The sequence below is a fragment of the Balaenoptera acutorostrata genome, chromosome 20 (genome assembly GCF_949987535.1).
Source record: "Balaenoptera acutorostrata chromosome 20, mBalAcu1.1, whole genome shotgun sequence".
NCBI classification, from domain to species: Eukaryota; Metazoa; Chordata; class Mammalia; order Artiodactyla; family Balaenopteridae; genus Balaenoptera; species Balaenoptera acutorostrata.
This window is the reverse complement of record NC_080083.1, coordinates 6519524-6533957: the sequence shown is the minus strand read 5'-3', so window position 1 is coordinate 6533957 and position 14434 is coordinate 6519524.

The window sequence follows — 14434 nt, the reverse complement described above, 5'->3', positions numbered from 1 at the left end:
CTTTGGGCAGATAAATTTGACCTTTTGGCAGAGAGGATGAAGAAATGAATGCCAAAAGTACGGACTAGCCCAAGGGCTCAGTCATCTGATGGCAGACCCAAGGAGAAGGACTCAGGACAAACATCAGTGGGTGTGGTACATGCCTGTATATGCAGGAAAGCACTGTGGTCAGTTGGCAATATCTGCTACAGAATCTGGAATGGGGAGTAAAATAAGCAGCTAGTCTCTTAATCCCTGTGCTAAATTTTGAAATCCCTCTCTCCCTGTCCAACTCCCTTCCCTCCCGCCCTGCCTCCAGGGAACTGTTTTCTGTTCCTATAGCTTAGTTTTCATTTTCTTGAGTTTTGTATAGAGGGAAACATACAATGTGTGCTCTTTTACATCAGGCTTCTTCTTTTTATTTTTTTTTAATATTTATTTATTTATTTATTTATTATTTGGTTGCACCAGGTCTTAGTTCTGGCAGGTGGGCTCCTTAGTTGCAGCTCTCAGGCTCCTTAGTTGTGGCTCGCCAGCTCCTTAGTTGTGGCACACAGGCTCCTTAGTTGTGGCATGCGAACTCTTAGTTGAGGCATGCATGTGGGATCTAGTTGCCTGACCAGGGATCGAACCTGCGCCCCCTGCATCGGGAGTGTGTAGAGTCTTATCCACTGTGCCACCAGGGAAGTCCCTACATCAGGCTTCTTTCCCTCAGCATTATCATCTAGAGATTCATCCTTGTCGTTGGCTGTATCAATAATTCATTACTGATGAATGGATAAAGAAGATGTGGTACATATATACAATGGAATATTACTCAGCCATAAAAAGGAATGAAATTGGGTCATTTGTAGAGATGCGGATGGACCTAGAGTCTGTCATACAGAGTGAAGTAAGCCTGAAAGAGAAAAACAAATATCGTACATTAATGCATATATGCGGAATCTAGAAAAATGGTACAGATGAACCTATTTGCAGGGCAGGAATAGAGGCGTAGATGTAGAGAACAGACATGTAGACACAGTGGGGGAAGGGGAGCGTGGGACGAATTGGGAGATTAGGATTGACATATCTACACTACCATGTGTAAAACAGATAGCTAGCGGGAACCTGCTGTATAGCACAGGGAGCTCAGCTCAGTGCTCTGTGACGACCTAGATGAGTGGGATGGGGGGATGGGGTGGGAGGGAGGTTCAAGAGGGAGGGGATATAGGTATACGTATAGCTGATTCACTTCATTGTATGACAGAAACTAGCACAACATTGTAAAGCAATTATACTCCAATAAAAAAATAATTCATTACTGCTGAGTAGTACTAGTCCCTTGTATGGATATGCAACAATTTGTATATCTACTCACCTGTTGAAGGATTGATGGATATTCAGTTGTTTCCAATTTTAGCATAGAATTTTTTTTTCTTTTTTAATAAATTTATTTATTTTATTTTATTTATTTTATTTTTGGCTGCATTGGGTCTTCGTTGCTGCACGCGGGCGTTTCTCTGGTTGCCGCGAGCGGGGGCTACTCTTCGTTGCGGTGCGCGGGCTTCTCATTGCGGTGGCTTCTCTTGTTGCGGAGCACGGGCTCTAGGCGCGCGGGCTTCAGTAGTTGTGGCTCGCAGCCTCTAGAGCGCAGTCTCAGTAGTTGTGGCGCACGGGCTTAGTTGCTCCGCGGCATGTGGGATCTTCCTGGACCAGGGCTCGAACTCGTGTCCCCTGCATTGGCAGGCGGATTCTTAATCACTGTACCACCAGGGAAGCCCCATTTGTTTCCAATTTTGACTATTACAAATAAAGCTGCTATAAACATCTGTGTACAAGTCTTTGTACAGATGTACACATTCTTTCCCTTGGGTAAATACCTAGGACTAGAATGACTGGATCACATGATAGATGTTTGTTTTACTTAAGAAGCAGCCAAACTGTTTTCCAAAGTGGTTACACCATTTTACATTCCCATCAGCAATGCATGAGAGTTACAGTTATGCCACATCCTTGCCAGCATTTGGTGAGGTCAATCTTTTAAATTTTAGTTACCTGAATATGTGCGTAGGGATATTTCATTGTGGGTTTAATTTGCCTGTTAATGGATAATGATGTTGAACATTTTTCATGTGCTTTTTTGCCTTCCTCTTTGGCTATTACTGTATGTATCTCACTTGATGGTTACAAGAGCCCATTTTACAGATGAAATTGGAGTCTCCAAGGGAGGTTTAGTGACAAAGCCATTTGGCCAGAAAGTTGCAGAGTTAAAACTAGAACCCAGGTCTGACTTCTAGTCCAAAGCTGTCTTTACCTCAGCTGAAGGTAGAGACAGGTGGAGGATCACCAGTGAGGGGAGAGGGACCACAGGTGAGTGTGAGTATTAGTGTGAGTGTGTGTGTGTTTGCAAGAATGAGGGGAAACTTCGCATTACACTTTGCATGAGGGTCAGATCAGCTATTAACTTTCTACTTTGGGGGGTTTACCATCAAACTGTGGCGTTTTATATTATGCTCACTCCTAGACTACACTCCAAAGTAAAGCTCCATCGCTGGAGTACCATGTGTGGCTGTCTCTTGTGCGACTCTTACCCCGCCTCCAAGATTCAGGGCATTGGAAGTGTGTGTGGTGGTAGTGGGCGGGCGGGTAGGACTCTGAATTTCTCGTCTGGTTCCCTTTCTACTTCCCTCACTTCCACCCCCTCCCATCTGCTCTCGTCCAGCACATTCAACAAACTCTTCAAGTGTAAAGCTATTTATAACACGGAGCTGGATCTGTCTGTGGATGAGGTAAGTAGCAAGCACACAGCCTCAGGCCACTCCACTGGCTTGTTTGGTTCAGGTTGGAAGCATTTAACTGCCCATTCCAAGCAATCCTCCTCTTCATTTACCCTTTCTTGCTTTCACACTTTAAATTCCGTCTCTAGACCTTCTCTGAGTTCTCTTTGTAAGCTTATTGGTTTATGGGGAAACAGGGTTGTTTGGTTTTTTTTTTTTTTCTGTTCAGTACCAGATCTACCAAACTCATTTAAAAAGTTACATATGAAAAGCATGAAGACCTTCACCCAGTCAAGTAGGTCAAGAGGGATTTGGGATGAAGGACAGTGGAAATGTTATAGATTATAGTATTAAGTAGTATAGATTTCCTGCAGAACGACATTGATTAGTAAGCTTGTTATTAATCGGGGCTCTTTCCAGTCTGAATCGCTTGTGGCACAGGGCGTGGGGCGCGTGGGCTGTAGGTGTCCATCCCTCGTGGTGGCTGGTCTTAGTTCGCCCGCGTCATTGACCCCTGACAACTGGCTCATATAACCTGTAGGTGATAAGAATGATGAGTGGGTTTCCTGTCAGGAACCAGCTTCAGTGGGTTGGTGGTGGCGCCTGTGGCCCTGGGTGGAGGCCACGGCGGGCCCAGAGGCCCAGTCACACGAGCCTTGAGTGACGCCTTCTGTCGGCTTTGGAGGCGCGATGGGGGGATGTGGTCCATGTGGCAGGCCGGCCATCACTATTTCAGGGTCAGCTCCCCACACTTCAGCCCATGTGTGTGCTGGGCTGCTGCAGACAGGCCGAGAGGAAGGACACGTGTGGAGGGAACAAAGCCTCAGCCAAGCCTCCCCAGCACGGGATCAAGAGCCACCCCCCAGTTTGTTCATACTTTTCCAAAGCCCTCATGTCTGTTCCCCAGCGCACGTCTCACACAGCCCTCTGGCGTGTCTACTGCTGGCAGTAACGTTCCCGTTTTACAGGAGAGGCACAGGACAGTTCCCTTGAATGCAGTCTGGTCCACCTGGCTTGCTGACCAGGTGCTCATCCTTGAGACGGCCCTTGTCTCACCGCCAGCCCTTTGTCCTCACCTAGAGAGGAAGAAGGGGATGGCAGAAAGGGCAGTAGGCAGGACTCAGAAAAAGCGTGTTCAGGCTCTGTCAGTGACAGGTGCTGTGGCCTTGGCTGAGTCACTTAGCGTGCTGGGGCCTCAGCTTTCTCAGGTGGGAACACGGAGCCTGGACGAGAGTGGTGCTTCCTGGTGTGCAGTTGGGATGTCTGGACGCGGCTGGGCTTGCCTGCTTGTCTGCCGGGGGAACTGGCAGACGTCCACCCAGGACTGGCCGCCTTAGTCACTGGAGGGGACGAGGGATGCAGCTCCACTCTCCCACGCGTTTGTGTGTGTCTGGACGGGGGCTCCGCAGGCAGAAATGGCAGCCATCATTTCTCTAGCACCTAGAATCGCGCTGTGGACCGTGCCCCTCCCCCCCCCCCGTTAGCCTGGCATCTTTTGGGGGCGCCGGTGTGTTTAATGGTGGAGACTGAAAACCACCTCCTGTGTTTGCAGGAGGAAGAGGTGGGGTCTGGTAAGGGGGGCAGGGCAGGAGGGGGGCGGGGGCAGCAGCCGCTGGCCCGCGGGCCTCACTGGGTTAGGACTGGCCTTGTCGGTGAGTCTGTGAGATGCCCTTTGGAGAAAGCCAGAACCAGAGGGAGGATAGAGTTCCTGGAAGGGGCCAAGTCCTGAGTGGGCTGGGTTCAGGGAGAGCGGCAGGAGCCTGTAAACGTTTTGCTTATTGTTTTCCCTTTCCTCATACGACCTTTGTTCACCCCGGCAGCTGAGATCTGGAATCTCTGGTTTCATCTGTTCTTCCCCAGACGCCCAGGGGTTCACGGTAGTTGCAATGCATTGTTTTAAATGTTTCAAAAACTCTAATGGCAACCATGATACATCTGTTTTTTGCTTTTTGCATACCCAGTTATGGATGTGTTTGATTAATAAATCATGGGGAACTGAATTAATTATTCCTTAATGATTAGTCTCTTTGGCAGACAACGTATTTCCAGACAATATGGGAGAAACGGGAGAAAAATAATAAAGGCGGTCCTTGATGTTGAATAGGTTGGGAAGTAACACAGGATCAGGGGCGCCTTAGAGTTCTGTCCAGGTCTCAAAACCTCCCAGGAAGAAGCTGCACAGTCTAGAGCTGCCAGAGGCTGGTGGTTCCAGTGGTACGGTGAGAGTGAATGGAGGAGAAGGAGGATGTTACAGCCGTTTCTTCCCATCTCTGCGGAATCAGGAGGTCATTAGGCCAAGAGGTGGTGTGTGTGAGGGTCACATTAGGGAGAGTCACATTAGGACTCTTCCGAGTCACCGTGCCCCAGGCAGAAGTTCAAAAAAACACTGGAATCCAGGATCAAGGGGCAGCATGCCTGCTTAAGTAAACAATAGAACGATTCAGCCCAGTGATTCTCAAGCTGTAGTGCGCACCCCCGTTACTGGGAAGACTTTTAAAAGCCCCACATTTTCTGGCTGAGGAGGTCTGGGGTGAGAGGCAGAATTTGCAGGTAGAGCACGGCTCCAGGTGAGGAGCTGCTCCTCCTGGTTCACGAAGCACACCGCGGGAGACACTCTTCCCCACTTTCTCCCGTCTCAGCTTCTGTCTCCCGTAGCTCTCCTCTCACCTTTCCCCAGCCCAGCCTTCCTTTCATCTCCTTCCACCGTCTCACTTCCTCAGTGCCTTCCACCCTTCCCCTCCCCGCCCCCCGAGTTTTCTCCTGCCTCTTCTCTCCTTTTTCCTCCAGCAGCTTCCCCCTCCTGACTTTCTTCTGAAACAACGGGAAACTTAAATTTCTTGAAAACTGAAATGCAGAAGAAACAAGAGGAAAAAACCAGCCCCTGGCCGGCAAGGGACACTAGTGGCAGGTGATTCGGGACAGTATGGGCTGGCCAGGATGCGAGGTCCCTCAGAGCTGATAGAGCCGCCTGGGGCCGGTACAGCCTGGCCAGGACTCCATGTGACAGTGGACAAGGTCTGCTGTCCTTGAACCAGGGAGCCGGGATCTCCCCGTCGGGGCAGCCTTTGGGATCCAGGAGAAGTGAGGCCAGAGGTGAATCTGTGCTGAGTGAAGGAATGAAGGAAGGGAGGAGGCCGTGTGGTGGTGGGAAGGCAGACACAGCTACCCCAGGCCTGCCACGCTTAGTCGTCGGAGTGAGAAGTACACGCACTTCTCACTCAGGGACACCTGCCATTCCCAGGCTGGTTTGCGGTTTCTAGCTGTCTGCACCTTTCACCTAAGTGTCCCCGACAAGGAGTGATTTACTGTTATCTGCGTTTTCCCAGCCGGCCCCTCGCCCCCTTGTGTGTCTGACCTGGCAAGAAACTTTGGGGATCTTCGAAGAGCCAGTTCAGCTCGCCAGCAAGTCCAGTCAGCTATCAGCACCTCCTGTGTCACTTTTCTGCCAGATATCATTGTGTCTACCAGGAACCAGCGCAACCCAAGTCTGTGCTGGGTGTGTCCAAGTGACAACGTATGGACCCCGGTATCTCGTACAGTTTCACCCCAAACTGGCCTAATCCTTCTTATAGCCCTTCTTCCCTGAGAACAAACAAGGGTTGTTGGGAGATGCAGGAAGCCAAGCATGCCTGTGTTAAGTATCTGTTACCGGGCCACCCTTGTCAGCCTGACTCTCTTTTCCCTTAGGGTTGGTCTTTACCCAGAGGGCTCTTTGGTCCTTCATGCAAATACATTTCCGAGCTGGCCTCCACCTTGGAGGACTTAGCTTCTGATCAACCTCCTCCACGACACTGTAATTTCACCAAGGGATGAGTTGAATCGGAGGAGCTTTAAGGCTATTGATTGGGGGTGGGCTGCAGAACCGGGGTGAACCCACCATTCCCCCTAGAATGCCCATCTGCCTGGCTTTGTGGGTCCTGGTGGGTCGTCTCTGCAGTAAAGTGTGGGGATGAGGTTGTGTGAAGTGTAGACTTGATTATTAGCGGCAGACTTGACTGTAAATAGCTTTATAAATGACAGGTCCTGTAGTCCTGGAATCATTAGGCGTCTGAGGAGATGACCTAAACTTCACAGCGCTCTGTTTTGACTTCTACAAAGGAGGAACAATACACTGTAAGGTATTTACATTCAGGAGGTTGTGAGTCTCAGAAAGCCAGTGCTGAATCACATTAGGTCCTATGATTGTGATGTCATTATTATTATCCCCTAATAGGTGAGGATCCCCTGTAACGTCACTCAGCTTGTAAGTGGCGGAGCTGACTGAGTCAGGTCGCTGAAAAAATCCAGTTTTCGTTCAAGAGAACAGATAGGAGCAGGGGCCGAGGAGATGGCCCTGAGAGCGGTAGGAGGCTCCCCAAGCCCAGCCCACTGGGAGGACGAGCCCAGATCAGGCCTAGCCCAGTTCCACGTGGCTCTGCCTGGTGGAAACACGGCCTCTCCTGTTTCCTCCTCCCTCTCCACCCTACTTGCCTTGCATGATGCGTGCTCATGGGCTCATGGCTCTGGAATCTGCAGTGACACAGAGCGGCGTGGAAGCCTGGTCAGGACCACGTTCACGGGCAGACGGCACAGCCAGGTTGAAGCGAGGCACGCCGGTTCATGACTCACCTGCAGTGTGAGCTGCCTCACCTGCCCTGGCCACTGCCCTGCTCACTCGCTCGTGCTGCCCAAGGCTCAGCAGGGCTCAGAAGAACCCGTCAGCAGCTCATGGGGTGGGCGGGGACGGGGAGGAGGGCTGGACCAGCAGCCTGGAGCCCTGGGCCCCGGTCCTGGACCTGCTGCTCTGCAGCTGCTTGAACTTGGGAAACTCACTTCACCTGCAGGCTTCAGTGTCCCCATCTCTAAAATGACAGGGTTGTTCAAGATCCTCACTCTTTGGATTGTCTTAAGGACACTTTCTTTTTTTTTAATGCAGCGGTGGTACTGCCTGGGTGCTTGTTAGAAATGCAGAGTCCCCGGCCCCGCCCTGGACAACTGAATTGGAGTCTGCATTTATGTGATCCCCAGGTGATCTGCATCCAGTTGATGGAATGCTGCTCTCATCATCTTTGAGATTGAATTTGGTGCTTGTGCCGTCGGGGGTCCCTGAGATACTGTCCTGTCCTGGCAGATACTGAGTTGTGGACCAAGCCTCGCCTCTGAGGGAACACCCCGACTTTGCACATGCATTGCCTAAGTGTGCCTTCTCAGTTCCAGCTCTTAACTGGGGTCTCCAGATGGTTGAAGCTAAATTCTAGGAAGCCCTCCTATGTGGACCTCCTTTTTCTCCCACGGGGTTCATGCAAAGGCCAGCAGGTCGTCAGCTGGAATTGCATTCACTTCGCCCCCTCCTTTTTATCACAGATTTATTCTGCATGCATTCTCCAAAGCAGTGGTCCGGTGCCCACCCTGCAGGAGCACGCCCTGTAACTCAGGAGACCTTAGGAGTTGAACAAATGCTCTCTATGGAGAGCCGTCTCATACACGCATTTAAATTGCACACTAACCAGCAGAAGAAAGAGCGAAGGAGGAAGATGTTAAGTGAGGAGGGAGATTCCCTTTCGTGAGGGTGGCGCAGGAGATTGGAATCTGCTGCTGCCGCTCAGCCAGCCTCAGCCCCTCCAGCCTCTCGCAGATGTGAACATGTGCTCTGGGCTGAGCGTGAGCCTCGACTTTCAAGATTTGCATATTTGGAACAACATGGCTGCTGTGAAACGACAGCCAACGATTCCATTTGGTTCCCAGCCAAAGAACCAGAAACCTGTTCCACTTCTAGAATAAAAACCTGTCTCGGTCTCATGAAGAGAAGTTATGTGGCCACCAACAAGTGTCTTCTTAAGGAATTGTTCAGTGATTTTGATTATATGTGACTTTCCCTCCTGTGCTAACGTTACAATTTCAAGTAAAGGGAAGTGTTTCCTCCAGGTATGGAGTCAGGTCTGACACACCGAGAAATTTCCAACTGGGAAGATCAATAGGATTGCAAGCGACGACGGTCAAGGAGGCTTCTGGGTAGGGGCGGAATCTTTCTTCTGGGGCCTTATCTAGAATGTTCTCTCATGATATCTCTTCAGGTTCCTGAGTCCAGCCTAATTCTGAGAAGCTGGCCTGGTGGCCGAGCACAGAGCTTCCAGAAGATTCCACGGTGTCAGGATAACCCTTGTACTGTCTCCATCCACTGGGCTCTGTGCGTTTCTTCCCAAGAGGTGCTGTACTGAATGTAGAATTCCGGGATTTGCACAGAGGCAGGTTAAACGAATGGGAAGAAGATGCCCTAAAGCCGGGAGTTTGGGAGTAGTTATGAAACCGCGCAGACCCAGAAATAGGTTATGTTGTGTTAAAAGGCCAATCAGCTTCTTTATTTAGGTAACTACCTCACACCGCAAAAGATCTGAGGCAGCTTCTGGAAGAAACACATACACGTTTAGGGTGAGATATAAATAAAAAGTACAGAATTAAGCTGGGGGACATATAAATTAGTGGGGCAGCTCGAGCACAGGTGACAGGCATGAGCACGTCTGATGGGCCTGTGAAGGTCACTAGGTGCTCTGGTTGGGCTGCACTGGACTAGATGCAATTGAATTAAGATAAAAATAGAGGCCTGCTCTTAGGATCAAGAAATGAATGACGCAAGGACAGCACAGCAGAGTCTAGAAAATGCTCGTCAGAAACTTGTCAGAAAAATGCCCGGAGGGTTTCATTTGACTAAAAGCTCAATGTGAACACCCCCCCGCGTGGCCCGGTCGTGCAAGTCGGGGGCGGCACTGGTGGTTCTGGGTGTCCGGCACCGAGGAGGGGCACCTCCTGCACTCAGCACTGACTCTGCATTTGCCTTGGCAACCGGCATGTTGAAATACACTACCACGTGCCGACTGGACGACACCAAGAGGTGGATGAGGTGGGCCCTCCAGGGGCTCACACAGTCTGTCCAGAGAGCCGACGAGCAGGAGATCCCATTCGGACTTTGGACGGACTTCCCGTTGGGTGCGCAAGCCCACAGCGGCGGGGTTATTGCCATAAAAGCCCCGCTGTGCCAACATTAGGGCCTCCCCAGACCCTCACAAACGGCTGGGGTGCCGGCAGTGGTGTCAGTGGCCCGGGGCAGGGGTGCTGGTCTCTTGATGGAGCCTGGAACCCGCCGGAAGCTGGGCGCTCGTGGCCATTCCTGGGCAGCCTAGCGGATGCTTTGAAAGCTTCCACCTCACAGCCTCTGGTTCCTCCCGGGTTCTGTTACAGGATGTGTTGCAGAAACAGGGCATCAGCTTGCTTTGCTGCTTCTCCACCAGATGGGACGTGGGCTGAATAAATGAAGACGAGATGGATCAGTCCGAGATTCGAATCTGTCAAAACAAGCGTAGTTCTTGGAGTCCGCTGGACTCGGTTGTGCATTCTAATGCTGGCCCTCGACAGCACAGGTACAGTGGGCTAGTCCTGAAACTACCTTGAGACTCAGTTTTCTCACCTGTAAAATGGGGATCTGAACCCCTAACCCACAGAGCTGTAAGGATTGAATGAGGTCATGAAAATAAGTGGCCTAATAAATACCGAGGCAGTCACCAAACCTCCGTTTGTCTTCCCCCATCCTTCCGTGCAGGCCAAGCAAATCTCTCCCTGGCCTCTGGACCTCACCACCCACCTGCACCCGAGGCACAGCCAGACATCCTTCTCCATTTGTAACTTCAGCGTCCTCGTTTCCTCTCTGCTGGCTTCCTTCCCCCCACTTGCCATCCTGCTCCATTTTCTGCATCCCCTTCCTCTGAAGAAACCATACTTCAGACCAGCTGTGCCGTCAGGCTACTGGCCTACCCCCTCCATTTCATCGCCAAAGACTTTTTAGACTGATATGGGCTCGCCCCTTTATACATCTCGGCAGCCACTCCACAAGGCGCACCAGTCTCGTTTTTGTCCCCAACCTCACTGATAAAGGCTCATTGCCAAGTCCCATCATCCTTCCTCAGGCTACACCCTGCTTTACGACTCAGCAGCGTTTGAAGGTCAGTTCCCCTCACTGTTGGTCTCGTGTCCTCCTTTGCCTTCTTTGCTACCTGCCCAAATCCTCTTTGGGCTCCCGACCTGCCTTCCTTCCCTCCTCCTTCCCACCCTTTACAATCTCGTCCGCAGTCCTGTCTCCAGCCCCTAACTCCATCTCCACGCCTGATCCCCCTTCTGAGTTGAAAGTCTGCACATTCAACTCCAGTTGGGTAGCTCTGCCCATCGATACCATCTGCACCCCCAGCTCTGCACGTGCAAAGGAAAACACCTCATTTTGAGCAAACCCCTGCCTTCCCCTGACCTCCTTGTTCCACGGTGGCAGTGCTTCCTGAAGCCTTTGACACCGCTACCCCCCCGAGGGACACCAGGACGTCCGTCTGTTGTCCACCATGCTGTCTCTCTGTCCCCCTCCCCTCCTCCCTGTGGCCATCATTTTCTCTTATTACTACCCCTGCTTTCCAATGGTCCCCCGTCCCTGTGCCTCTCCTCCCCTACCCCTGCTGCACGTGACACCAAGTTACTCTTCCTCAAGTGGAGCCCAGCCGTGTTGCTCTCCAGGCCGTGAAGTCATCAAAAATTCCTCCTTGCTTTCCACGTTTCAGAATCCTCATCTGGCTATCAGCATCCTCCAAGTTCAGCAATGAGCACCCCTAACCCCGGTCCCCTGTGTCTGCTCACCCCTTCTGGGCCACCCTTTCATTCTTCCCTTTCTGCGGTCCTTCCCTCTGGCTCTGCCCGAGCGCCAGCTCTGCCTGTCACGTTCTTACTTGTTGCTCAGGACCCAGACGTCTGAAGCCACACACCACCCCCTTTCCTGCCCAGCCAGGGGGGCTTCTTCCTCATCTGGGCTTTCAGAGCCCCATGTGAGACTGCGCTCCTTCCGTGTACTCTTTGTGAGGCCCTATGTACTTGCTTTACCTCTCCCTCTAGGTTAAAAATTCCTCCAGGGATTAGAGGAATGTCTGGCCCTCCACGCAGCCCCAGCTCGTTCCGAGCGGGGGTGCAGGCCTTTCCGTCTGGCTCTGCTCTGAGCCGACCGGCAGCCCCACTGGCCCCTCCGCGGCAGAGAGGAGAGTCTGCGTGTTGGAAAAAGTTAACTTTCCAGGACTCGAGGCCGTGAGCCTCCCATGCCGTTTGGCTTCGGTTGCTGGGGAGCGGGAGTGTTTGTTTCTGTGGGGTGTTTCTGGTACATGCGTGGCAGGTGTGAGGGCGTGTTTGTGTGTGAACAGGGCGGATGGGGTGTGGAGGCCATGTGAGTGTGAGGCCATGTGAGGGTGTGCGTGTGACCGTGTGTGCAGTGGGGGAGGGACGCATGTGTAGGGTGTTGATGTGTGTAGAAGGTGTAGGGGAGGAGTGTGGGCGTGTGTGGGTGTGAGTGTGTCTGTGATAGACTGTGCATGTTGGGTGGGTGTGCGTGTAGGGTGTGTGTGTGTTGGTGGGCGTGCTTATGGAGGGAATCTGGGTGCATGTACGTGGGGGGATGTGTATGGAGGGCGGGGCTGTGGATGTATGTGTGGTGTGTGTGTGTGTTTGTGGGGGGAGTGTAGTCTCACACCCTCTTGTTAAAGGACAAGCGCCCTCCCCTGCCTTTGCAGGGACTTTATCTACAAGAAATGCCCAGCCAGTAGAGCGTGGAGCAAACAAAGCTTCGGGAAATACAGCGACCAAGTGATAAAATCGCTTGGTACACAGTTGAGCGATAAAAACAAGCCAGTAGTCCTGAAACTCCTGGGGGGACTTGGAGGTTTAGTGACCAGGTGGCCCTGCCCTGTCGTGACTCCTGCCTGGGATGTGGCCTGCTTCTCTCTGGGTGGGGTGGGGGTGGGGGTCCTAGCAACCATCCTGCTGAGACTGGGGGACGTGCTGGGCTGTGAATTCACGGAACCCGTGTTCTTCCCTTTGCTCCACTCTGAGAATTAGGGAACCGGCAGAGCCAGTTACAAACTGCCTGTAAATCATGAATATGGTTGGAGATGATGCCCAGGCCAAAGGTCGTACAAAGTAAGGGGGTTGAGTCTAGGCCTTTCAGAAATATCTTTCAGTGTCGGAACTTGTGTTCACATGAAGCCTTACGTGAAAGTTCAGTGTGAACTTTCATACAGGGCTCTAGGTGGGGGGTGTGGCGGGGCTGCCGGCATCCTGCCTGCTCACTCCCTCCCCAGCCCCAGCCCCCAGCGGCCTCTGCAGAGAACAGTATGAAACCTCTCCTGGGGACCAAACCTCCTACTCTAAAGGGACGTCAAATGACTTGCCTGAGGTCATCCAGGAGGTGGTGAGCAGCTCCTATAAGTGAGCAGCCCCTGCACAGCGGGTCCCGGTCCACTGAAACCCATCACTCTGGGCCAGCCCCAGACATTGTCGGGGATGCAGGGTCCAGATGAAGCTGGATGAAAAGGGCCAGCTGGCTCTAGGGTCCTGTAGAACTTGGAGTTTGGGGACTGAAAAGGTGAAGGAGATATTTGCGTGATTATATTCAGTGGAGGCTACAACGGACCCACAGCTTTTGACGTCTCTTTGAGCCTGGACAGAAGTCTGGTGTTCTGGGGCAGCCCTCATTCTTACACCCACTGAGGAGTCTTAATGCCATATGCTGCTTGAAGAATTGGTCGAAATGCTTCAGGGATGTCTGTCCTAGAGGAAGGTCCCACCCCGCCTGTAATGGACCAGCTACCTGCGTCGTGACAGAGGTTTATCAGAGTGCCCCTTGTTTTATCAGTCGTCACTCACACGGTGCTATACGCACGTTAAATTAATCTCTGCGACACCCTTATGAGGTCAGGGCTGTTATTAGCATCAGCTCTGAAACAGAGGCTAGTATTAGTACCATCTCCATTTTACAGATTAGGAAACTAGGGCATGGAGTCATAGCTAGGCCCATAGCTAGTCCATAACTTGCCCCAGGCCACATAGCTAGTAAGCAACAAAACTGTATTCAAACCAGACAGTCTGGGTCTTGACCCATGGTCTTCACTACTGGGTTATTGAACTACCTTCCATTCAATGAGGGGAGGACGTGCGGGTTGAGGAGACTGAACTGGGGACCCCGCTTGTTTAGGCAAGTGACTGAGGCCCCCAAGTGGGCGTGAACTGCCCGTCGCCATCGTTGTCATCCTCGTCACCCGTGCCGCGGCCAAGGTGGTCTTTTGGAAACAGAGATCGAATTATGTCAAATCCCCACCCCTGCTTACATCTCTTTACTGACTTCTTATTGTTCTTAAAGTAATGGCTAAAATCGTTGAGAGGGTTTTTTAGGCCCTGCCTGGTCCGGCCTCCCCACCCTGCAGGGCCCTAACCCTGTCCTGCACTTGCCCTCTGCCCTTCAGTCACCCTGCTGTCTTCTGTTTCCTGCTACCCCAGGAAGTTTGCTCAAGCTATTGCCTCTCTCTGTAAGACTCCACCTTCTGGGTCAGCCTCTCTACTGAACGTTCCCAAGGAGCGGTGTTCCTTTTCTTCCTAGTCCTCACCTGACTGTTATCGTACCTTGTTAGTCAGACCGTCTGGTTAACGTCTGTCTCTCGCCTGACGGGAACTCCTCGAGGGTAGAGACCTCATGTGTCTTACTCTTCCCAGCACCCGCACTGCCTTGCACGGTGCCTGACGCATCCTCGTGAACGAGCAAACAAGTTTGGGGTCCCTTCTTGCTTTGAAGTTTCATGATGCACATTTTGAAGTTTCAAGCTGAGCCCCACCACTACCAATTCAAGGCACACCAAGGTACCCCCAGC